The sequence below is a fragment of the Neoarius graeffei genome, chromosome 3, assembly GCF_027579695.1.
Source record: "Neoarius graeffei isolate fNeoGra1 chromosome 3, fNeoGra1.pri, whole genome shotgun sequence".
NCBI lineage: Eukaryota > Metazoa > Chordata > Actinopteri > Siluriformes > Ariidae > Neoarius > Neoarius graeffei.
The window spans coordinates 114,549,680-114,561,274 of record NC_083571.1 but is presented as its reverse complement, the minus strand read 5'-3'; positions in this window follow the sequence as shown (position 1 = coordinate 114,561,274).

Genomic DNA, 11,595 nt, shown 5'->3' with positions numbered 1-11,595 from the left:
TGCATGTGTTTTTACTTTGGTGAACGATTTCTTTCATGACCCTCAGTGCTGTTCAGCTGCTTCCTAATTGTGACCGCAGTGGGATTTCATCCTTCCTTCAGCCCTACTGAAAGACAACGATGCAGCAGTGCTTTATTCCTTTAGTCTGCTCCGCTCTTTCAGCTTCCAAAGCTTCAGCTTTCATGTTAATGCCACCATTAAAGCTAGACGGCCTTTCGATTTCATAAAATCGGTGAAATTTAGTTCCGTCTGAAATGTGGTCATTGTGATGTATGTTCTTATTTTTGTAATATTTTAAAATATCAGGCCATTCTGTGGCTGGGAAGTTATTTAATTTGAGCGGATTAAAGCAAATAATGTGCATGAAATCGCTCGCTTTGCGCAGTCAAGCAGACAGAGGAAGTCCATGTGCGCATGCGCAGGTTTACCTTCTTCTTTTGGGTTTTACGCCAGCTGGCATCCACAGTGTTGCATTACTGCCATCTACAGGTTTATCTTTGAGCGTGCACTGACAGTTCCATCATTCTGTCACTAAACGAACAGCTGATCACACCGAGGTGCTCGCTGAGCGCCAATATTTATTAGTTTGGTCCTGCGTTTCCTTTCCTTCGTATAGAACATAACGTCTTTTCTTCTCGCTTTCTTTCCGTTACTGTAGTCGGTCTTTCACGTTTCATTCGCACACTCACGTCCTCCATTTTTCTCTCCTGTTTCAAATTTATATCCCACAATGCCTTGCGTGAACGGGGAAAGCCCACCACGTGATGCATGACGTAGTATCTTGTATTGGGTCATGGTGAAGCGGAGAATTTAGAGCCACGTGGAGATAAATTCATTAATTGTTCCTATTTAAGAAAAACTAATAAAATTATGAAACTGTGGTGCACTTACCATAAATGAGGTTTATTTTGTCCTCTTTAGGTGATTAAGCTTCACGGAAAAATAATAAAGGAGCACCTGGGCTGTGACCATTGCCTTTGTGCTCGTCTGTGCAGCATGTTGCTCGATTGCACCTTTCCCTTTGCTGCTTTCATCCACATCGCAACGACACAACGTACAGCAGGTCATCCTTTCTGCTTTTTGCGATGAATTGATGATCTTCGTAAAACTGTCTCTGACTTGGCATGACATGACCTCAAGCCACATGGCTCATTTGGTTATGTTCAGCTGTTGACCAATCAAATTTCAAATATTTGACACCATCTAAATCAGACCTGGGCATTATACGGCACCAGGGCCACATCTGGCCCTTTGTCTGTCCCTGAGCAGCCTGCCTGAGGTCAACGTGAAATTACAAATTAAAATCAGTCTGCATCATGCACACTATACAATGCTGCAATGCTTTTATTTTGAAGGCTACTTTTTTTTTTTTTTAAATTATGTACTGTAGCAGTTCGTAGGAGGGGGAGGAGCACAGAAAGACGGCAGGCCAGAATAAAGTTCCATAATTTCTTTATTTTGCTCTTTTCAGATGCAAATTCACTCTCCCAGCCATGCACGTGCGCGCGTACACACAAGTCATCTGGTTGGGGAGAGAGCTCACTTCCTCTGCTCTCTCTCTCTTTATATAGGGCGTGGTCACTGGGAAGACACACAAACAGGTTAACATAAGGTGTAGTGATTCTGCCACTTACCTTCCCTGACTCCGCCCTCCGGTCACAGACCGGCGCTTGACCACGCCCCCACTGCCACATACCCACACCGCCCGACTCAGGCCAGGCAGCCGTCCGACCTGCAGCCGACTCCCCCCCCCCCCCCCCCCCCCCCCCCCCCGACGGGAGAGAAAGTCAGCCACAACCATCTGCGCCCCCGGCCTGTGGATCACCTTGAAGTTAAAGGGTTGGAGTGCCAGATACCAACGGGTGATCCGCGCGTTGGCATCCTTCATGCGGTGGAGCCACTGGAGGGGCGCGTGGTCCAAACAGAGGGTGAAAGGGCGTCCCAGCAGGTAGTAGCGGAGGGCGAGGACTGCCCACTTGATCGCGAGGCACTCCTTTTCGATGGTGCTGTAGCGCCCCTCGCGTACCGACAGCTTTCTGCTGATGTACAGCACTGGACGGTCCTCCCCCTCCACCTCCTGGGACAAAACGGCCCCCAGCTCTCTGTCCGATGCATCCGTCTGTAACATAAAAGGGAGAGAAAAGTCAGGGGAGTGTAACAGTGGCCCCCCCGCACAGTGCAGCCTTCACCTCAGAGAAAGCCTGCTGGCATTGCTCCGTCCACTGGACCGGATCTGGTGCCCCCTTTTTAGTGAGATCAGGCTGGTAACGTCTGAATAATTAGGTATAAACCTACGATAGTAGCCAGCCAGCCCCAGGAACTGTCTCACCCCCTTTTTGGTCTTGGGCCTCGGGCAGGCCGCAATTGCTGTTGTCTTGTTAATTTGGGGACGCACCTGCCCGTTGCCCAAGTGGAAGCCCAGATACCGTACTTCCACCCGCCCAATCGCACACTTCTTCGGGTTGGCTGTGAGACCCGCTCGCCTCGGCGACCTAAGGACGGCCCTCAGGTGTTGTAGGTGCCGCGGCCAGTCATTACTATAAATAATGATGTCGTCGAAGTACGCGGCCACATAGGTGGCGTGGGGTCGGAGGACCCTATCCATCAGCTTCTGGAACGTAGCAGGCGCCCCAAACAACCCAAAAGGAAGTGTGACAAACTGGTGTAAGCCAAACGGTGTGGAAAAGGCCGTTTTTTCTCGGGATAATGGAGTCAAGGGGATCTGCCAATAACCCTTTATCAAATCCAGTGTCAAGTAAAAGCGAGCCATGCCTAGTCGATCGAGCAACTCATCAATACGAGGCATTGGGTACGCGTCGAATTTAGACACCGCGTTGACTTTTCTATAGTCTACACAGAACCGGAACGACCCGTCGGCCTTGGGTACCAAGACCACCGGGCTGCTCCAGTCACTGTGGGACTCCTCGACGATGCCCATTTCGAGCATGGCCTCGAGTTCTTCCCGAGCCACTTTTTTCTTGTGTTCGGGTAGCCTGTAAGGGCGGCTATGCACTACCACCCCCGGGGGCATCTCAATGTGGTGCTCTATGAGGTCGGTGCGGCCGGGCAGGGGCGAGAACACATCCGAAAACTTGGTCTGCAACTGGGCAACCTCCGCGAGTTGGGTTGGGGAGAGGTGGTCTCCACAGGGGACTGGAGAGGTACACGATGCCAATGCTCCCTTTTGAAACCTCCAGCCCCAGCTCCGCCTTCTCCGGAACCACCGACACCAACGCTACGGGGACCTCCTCGTTCCAGAGTTTGAGCAGATTGAGGTGGTAAATCTGTAGTGCCCCACCCCCTGTCCGTTCGCCTCACCTCGTAGTCGACGTCCCCGACTCGCCGTGTGACCTCAAAGGGTCCTTGCCACTTGGCGATCAATTTGGAGCTTGATGTGGGCAACAGTACGAGTACTTTATCTCCCGGTGCAAACTCCCTAAGGTGCGTACCCCTGTCGTACAGGCGGGTTTGCCATTCTTGGGCCTGCCGCAAATTCTCCTGGGTTAGGTGTGTGAAGTTTTGCATGCAGGTCAATAACGTATTGATTTTCGTTTTTACTTGGTGAAGGTCCCTCCTCCCAATTTTCTTACAGCACATCTAGAATGCTGCGTGGCTTACGCCCATATAATAATTCGAATGGGGAGAACCCCATGGAGGCTTGGGGGACCTCTTGCACTGCAAATAACAAGGGTTCGAGCTATTTATCCCAATTACATGCGTCCTCACTTACGAATTTTTTAATTATATTCTTGAGGGTGTGATTGAACCGTTCAACTAAACCGTCCGTTTGTGGGTGATGCACGCTGGTGCGGATCGGCTTAATACCTAATAACCCATACAGTTCGTTCAGTGTACGTGACATAAACGAGGTGCCTTGGTCAGTCAAGTCAACTTTATTGTCAAATATGCTATACATGCTCGACATACAGCACAGATGAAATATCAGTCCTCTCTGACCCACGGTGCAAACTGGCAATGCAATAAATAAAAATAGAATAATTGAAAAAAAAACAATATAAACACTCTAGATAGGAACTAGACAGACTAAACACTCAGACAATATAAACAGTATAAAACACTCTAGATATGAACTAGACTAAACATAAATATAAACAGTATAAACACTAGATAACAAGACAGACTAAACACTCAGACAATATAAACAGTATAAACACTCTAGATATTAACTAGACTAAACACTCATATATATATATATATACACACACACACACACACACACACACACAAATTGGTACAAATAACCAAACCGTCAAGGGTACTTGAGGAATAGCAGGTAAACATGAAACATAAAATAAGCAGAATAAACAAACTAGCAGCTGTTAAGGTGAGGTAGTGCGGAATAGTGCAAATGAGCGAGGTAAAGTGAGATGTGCGGTCCCTGAGTTCAGTGTGTTAATGAACGATGAGATGTATGTATATATGTGTGTGTGTGTGTATTGGGGGGGGGGGAACTGTGAGGATGACATGTCAGATGCTGAAGGGGGGAGTGCGAGCAGAATCTGTGGCAGAGGGGGGAGGAGGGGCAGAACAGGGAGGGAATTGAGCCTCCTGACCGCCTGGTGAAAGAAACTGTCCTTGAGCCTGCTGGTTTTGGCCCGGAGACTCCGCAGTCTCCTCCCCAACGGCAGCAGGCTGAAGAGGCTGTGAGATGGGTGGGTGGGGTCACCTGCAATCCTGATGGCTTTGCGGGTGAGGCGGGAGTTATAGATATCCATAAGAGAAGGGAGAGAGAAACCAATGATCTTCTCAGCTGCTCTCACGATGCGCTGCAGTCTTGAATCTTGAGTCTCTTTCGGGATTCCAACTCGGGAGATGACGCGGAAGAGTGCTTCCGCAATACCGCGTGCTGAGATATTGCGAAGAGGCACTGCTTCCGGGTATTGCGTTGCATAGTCCACCAGAACTAAAATAAAGCAGTACCCTCATGTTGACCGATCTAATGGCCCAATGAGATCCATCCCAATTCTTTGGAATGGGGTCTCGATTAATGGGAGGGGGCGCAAAGGCGCTTTTGGAATGGCCGCTGGATTTACTAACTGGCATTCGCGGCACGTCGTACACCACCTACGGACATCGCCGTGAATCCCTGGCTAATAGAACCGGGCCATTAGTCGGGCTAGTGTCTTATCCTGCCCTAAGTGTCCAGCCATGGGATTAAAGTGAGCCACCTGGAATACCAATTCCCGGCGGCTCTTTGGAATCAAAAGCTGTGTGACTTGCTCTTGAGTCTGAGCGTCCTGCGTCACTCGGTATAATCTATCCTTCATAATAGAAAAATAGGGGAAGGACAGGGTGGCGTTTGGCTGGAGCGTTTGACCATCGATTACTCTCACTTGGTCAAACATATGTCACAGTCTCGTCTCGCGACTGCTCTAACGGGAAATCCGCAAGGGATTCCCCGAGAGAGGGAGGAGGAGACTGCGGCTCCTCACTCTGACGTGGAGATGACGTAGACGGCTCTCTGACAGCTGCTCCCACCAAGGCGACACTGGGTCCACCTCCTACTGAACTATGGCAGGACCCACTCTTCACTAAATGACTCATTAACTCCCCAAATCCCAGCCAATCAGTCCCCAAAATTATCGAGTGGGTGAGGCGAGGATTAACCGCCGTCTTTAGTCCAAATTTTTCCCCTCGGAAAAAAATGTGGACCGACACTAAAGGGTAGCTGTGAACATCCCCGTGCACACACAACACCTTCACCCCCTGTGTTCCCCCCAGTGCCTCGTCTTGCACCAGGCTTTGGTGAATTGAGGTCTGATTACAGCCAGAATCCACCAATGCCTGATATGTATCCCCTTGGATACTCACCGGTATGCGATATGCTCCGGCCCGATCGAGGGCATCTCCTGGCGCATCGGGGATCCGAACCACCACGCCCACTTCCATTGCTGAGCACTGCTGTTGGAGGTGGCCCAGCTCCCCGCAGCGCTAGCAAACCGGCCCGGGCTTCCTCTCTGCACTGGCGATCTGGGGCTCACTCACCTGAGGGGAGGAAGAGACAGACACAGAAGGGAAAAATGGGAGTGCACCGTGGGTGCGATGGGCCGGCTGGGGTGGGGCCGGCCCCCGCCTCCGCGGTGGGGGAACGGGGCGAGGACGAGACACAGGAGGAGAGAGGGGGAGAGAGAGAGAAGAGGATGTCCGCTGTCCTGGCGTCGGAACAGCCACCAAATGGTCCTCCGCCAACTCGATGGCCTGATCCAGCGACGCCAGGTGGTGGCACTGGACCCACTCTGCGGTTCCCTCTGGTAGGCAGGCGATGAACTGCTCCAGCACCACCTGATCAATGATTCCCTCGGCGTCGCGGTTGTCGGCCCTGAACCACCGCCAGCAGGCGTCCCAGAGCTGCTGGCCAAACGCGAATGGCCGGCCGACTTCCTCCAGACGTAGAGCGCGGAAGCGCTGTCGCTGCTGTTCGGGGGTGCGCCCCACCCGCTGGAGGACGGCCCGGCGAAGGTCTGCGTAGGTCGGCGAAGATCCGCGTAGGTCAGCCAGTGGTTGGCGGGGAGCTGTAGCGCGGCCAGCTGCGCCTCGCCCGTTAGCAGGGGGTGCGCCGCACGTTGTTCCACCGGCCAGCCCGAGACCTCTGCTGCCTGCTCGAAGAGCGTGAGGAAGGCCTCGGGGTCATCATGTGGGCCCATCTTAGTTAGGGTGAGGGAAGAAGGGCCTGCGGCGGTGGAGATGGTGGACCCCGCCGACGTGAGGAGGTGCCGGAATGCCTGTCGATCTTCCTGCTGCGCCAGCACCAGGGCCTCGAACCGGTGCTCTTGCTCCTTCCGGAGGGTGACTAGTGCCTGGTGCTGGCTCTGCTGGGCCGTGGCTAGGGCGTGGACCAGGTCTGCGAAGGGGGAGGACTCCATGGGGCTGTTCTTTACCTGTGCTCTGTCCCTGGTTTCGGCACCACTGTAGCAGTTCGTAGGAGGGGGAGGAGCACAGAAAGACGGCAGGCCAGAATAAAGTTCCATAATTTGTTTATTTTCAGATGCAAATTCACTCTCCCAGCCATGCATGCGCGCGCGCACGCACACACACACACACACACACACACAAGTCGTCTGGTTGGGGAGAGAGCTCACTTCCTCTGCTCTCTCTCTCTTTATATAGGGCGTGGTCACTGGGAAGACACACAAACAGGTTAATTGACATCAGGTGCAGTGATTCTGCCACTTACCTTCCCTGACTCCACCCTCCGGTCACAGACCGGCGCTTGAGCACGCCCCCGCTGCCACATGTACGTTCGTACATTGATGTGCATGCGTATGCATTGTCTTTGTTACTGTTTCCGTGAGATGCGAGTTAGCCACTAGCCCTCAAAAATGTGGTAACTGAACAACAACCAAATAGAAATAATGCGTAGAACTTGTATAAAGTTGATTAAATGCTGCTCTTTGAAATACTACAAAAAATGCACATTTTCAGTGCTTTAATGTTAAAAGAATGTTAAATAAAATATTTTTTTTTCACAGTCCAAATCCTGCACTCTGATTGGCTGGCGAGTGGGTCCGTATCCTACGGTACGGACCCCAGTTATGGACTTCTGGTGACTCACTCATTCACAACAACAAACATAGTAGCATTTTTTTGTCAACATTTATCTTTTTTTTAATAAGATTTATTTAAAAGATTATCAATAATCTTATAAATTTTTGCCAGCATTTCTCAGGAGAATAGCATTGATTTTACAGCATGGATAGCGATAACGACAGTGTTCACAGCGAAAGCGAGTTTTACTACCCTGAGAAAGAAGAAATAAAAGAAAGCATTTCAGGAGAAAGCTAAAAACTTCTAACTTTTGCTAACGCCGAGCAAAAACATGGCTGAATCCTGAATGACTCCTATTTGTATAAATAGGGGATGACATAGGCGGCAAAATGTAGTTTTTTTTCTGCCATGGAAGTGCACTTGTATACCAAGGAGGAAGCAATTTGCATTACAGCCTTGAATGAGGATTCAAAATGGCGGCTCGGCTGGTTTTTTTTCCTTGCGGGCGCTCTCGTTTTCTGTTAGAATTTGGTAAAGAAAAAAATATATTATTTACCAGCTTAAGGTTGGTCCATATGGTGCAGGGGCGATTTCTCAGAGACAACAAGGGAAGCCGAGCTTCCCCTAAAATTCTCTCCCCAAACTGCGGCGTCTACGACGTTGAATTCTCATTAAAACAATAACTTGCATAACATAATATATGCCCAAGATTGTATTTATGTTCATAACTATCCTGTAACTTATTTGAGTGATGTCTGACGAACTTGCAGTTCGCTACGAGAATCACCTTTGCTGCCAGGCTGTAACCTTTCTTATTTCAATGGGCTCTATGGACTGGCAGCAGTGTTGCCAGATTGGGCGGTTTTAAGTGCATTTTGGCGGGTTTTGAACATATTTTGGGATGGAAAACGTCAGCAGTATCTGGCAACACTGACTGGCAGCCAGGTATCTGTTGCAGTCTATGAGAGGGCTCTGAACAGCCAATTTCGGCTAGTTGTTATTGGTTAAAATCAACAAAATCGTCACTTCTAGGGAAGCCGGGCTTCTCTGGGACTAAACGAGACAGTGGGAGGGACAAGAAGCCGGGCTGATAAAGGATTATTGGAGGTAGTGTTTGAAAGACATGAGGAGGGCGGTACTTCGGCGAGGAACACGGAAGTATGATCAGTCAGTCCCTAGCGGATGTCGAGAAAGTGTAGTCGTGTGCCAAAGTGCTGTCCGAATTTCTTTTCATATAAACGGTTCTTCTCATTGATGTCTCTGTACATTACTCGTTGTGCTCCATTAACTTTCATCCATTCTATCAGTTTGATCATTCGTGAATTCACTCGTTTATTTCATTTGTAGTTCAATCTGGTTGTAGGCTAGCTTGAGCCTTATTGGGATCTGCAGTGCTAGCTGCTAACAGAAATTGGTGAAGTCTCTGGAAAGCACAACCAGCTGGTATGACAGGGTCACAGACCATTTTCTGGAAAAGGAGCGGAGGGCAGAATTTGTGTATAGATAGTGTTCATGAATCTGAAGTGTGTATATTGTTCAGTAATGTTAAGAGAATGGTGGGCTCTGTGTTATAGGTTATACCTGGGTATAATATTCAAGGTTCTGTGTGTTGCATAGCCTACCTGGTTATGAATTTCCAGACTGTGTTGCAGAAGATGTTCAAGGATGTGTTGCACAGCTGGGTGTTGTGATAAAGACTCTGTGTTGCATATCAGGGTATGATGTTCAAGGCTCTTCGTTGAATAGCCAGTGATTTTTGGATGTTTGATATTTTTGATTAAGGATATGAGGCACTGGCCTGGCAAGCCAGACTATAACATGAAATGTACAAGCAAAAATACTTTCTGCCACTAGGTAGGGTTGTCTAGTTCACTATGCTAATGGGGCACACCTTTCTATGCTTTGATATCCGGCCTACAGGTTTTACAATGAATGCGTAAAATGGGCTTCCCCTGTTTTAAAAACCAGCAGCCGCCACTGGTATGGTGAAATACCGTGACCTCGGCCTTGAATACTGACCTCGGCCCAGAGGGCCTCGCTCAGTACTTTCAAGACCTCGGTCACAGTATTTCACCATACGGACCTCCCAGCTGGTAAATAATAAATATATTTGGCCTGCTCGACATTTTCATAGCCTAATCAAAACCAGATAATTTATTGTTTTAACAAAGTTAAGTTGAGCAGAGTTAAGTTCAGCCTATTGATTCGGCCCTCCATGACAGTCCAAGTTTCTCATGTGGCCCCTTGGGAAAATTAATTGTCCAGCCCTGATCTAAATATTTGTAAAATTAAAAGTCGTTATGGAGTGTATAATTAGGCAAAACCTATGTATTAATACCATTTTGTTTTTTTTAGGCTGATTCATTCATTCCTTCTATACCATTAGAGAAAGTATTTGTCCTCAAATGGAGGACAAATGAGCGTCCGGCTCAAAACTGCACCAGTAGACGGATGTGTTGTTTCAAAACCGGACAGATAGTCACCTTTATCAATCCTCCCTCCAAACAATTTAACAACACAACATTATTTGTTTAGCTTAAAAATCTTCACCATCTATCTCATTGTTTTAGATAGGACTTTGGATTTGTACGAAATGACCGTAAACCCTTGGGCCGGGCCAGGGGCCATGTGGACTCTGTTGATCAATGTGTCATGTGAATTGGAGCATAGTTTTACACCGGATACCTTTCCTGCTGTAACCCTCCCATTTCTGGGCTTGGAAAACAACCGTTCACCCCCTGTGGACAATTAAAGGCCCTGTCCACACGGCAATGGATTCAGGTGAATCTGATAAAATTGTTTATCGTTTCGGCCTGGCGTCCACACGGCACCGGCGTTTTGGGTGCCCCAAAACGAAATCTTTTGAGAACGGGTTCCAGAGTGGAAAAATCTGGCAACGGCCCCGTTGCGAAGTCGTCTGGATGAGTAGAACGGATTTGTTTACAATGACATCACAACCACATGACTGTCAGTGCTTCACGCCGGGTAGAAGTGTAACGAACTCGATGCGAGTTGTCAACAAATCCTATAACTTGGTTCATGAAACGCGCTTACAAAATATTTTCACTGTGAATATTTATTGTGTAATGGTGCAAAGTGAGAGAGAGAATAGCCCTTAGGGCAGAGTCTTTAGTCCAAACACTGCGGAAGTAGTACCAAACCGCGCACCGCCCGTGCGCTTTCCAAAAACAATCCCGCCAGCAAAAATAGGGAAAAAAAAGGAGCGATCTCACCTCTTCAGATGTTGGTTTAAGTCTGACAATACATTCCTCAAAAAGGGCGTAGAAGAACAAAGTAATCCATCAACGTGTAGCATTCAATTTATTCCGGACCATTAAAGAATTCTGGAGGATATCAGAATGTTGGCGTACCGGCTTCCATCTACCCCCATTCATTCCTCTTTCCGCGTCTTTCGTTTTACGCTACTGATTAATAATCAAAACTTTATGTGGCTAATGCTACAGAAGAAGGGGTTTATGTGCATGCGTCTACTTCTTCTATTGTTCTGGTGTCTCCGATGGGACCGTCTTACAGCGCACGTAGAGGTGTGGCATGTGTATTGCATCGTTTTCAGCAAGCGTTGCGTTGCCATATGAACCTGATGATATTTTACTGATCCGTTGCCCATGTGGACGCGATATTTAAAAAAAAAATCTCGTTGCCGTTGTCATGTGGATGTAGCCTTAGTCAGTTAACCGTCAACTGTCCAAATACATGCAGTTTGGTTAAACTGGCCACTCTAGATTGGCCATAGGGTGTGAATGGTTGTGGCAGGAAGAGCATCTGGTGTACAACTATGCTCCAATTCATAGATGTGGATCAGTAGGGTCTACATGGACCTCGATCTGGCACTAGTGCTGGACTAGGAGGAAGATGATGACGCTGAAGAAGAAACTCTCTTGTGATGTCAGTGCAGCACACGCCTGCAACTTCTCACAGGAACTAAAATACACCACCAAAGAACAAATTAGCCCCAGACCACCTACAGTGGGGCAAAAAAGTATTTAGTCAGCCACCAATTGTGCAAGTTCTCCCACTTAAAAAGATGAGAGAGGCCTGTAATTTTCATCATAGGTACACTTCAACTAT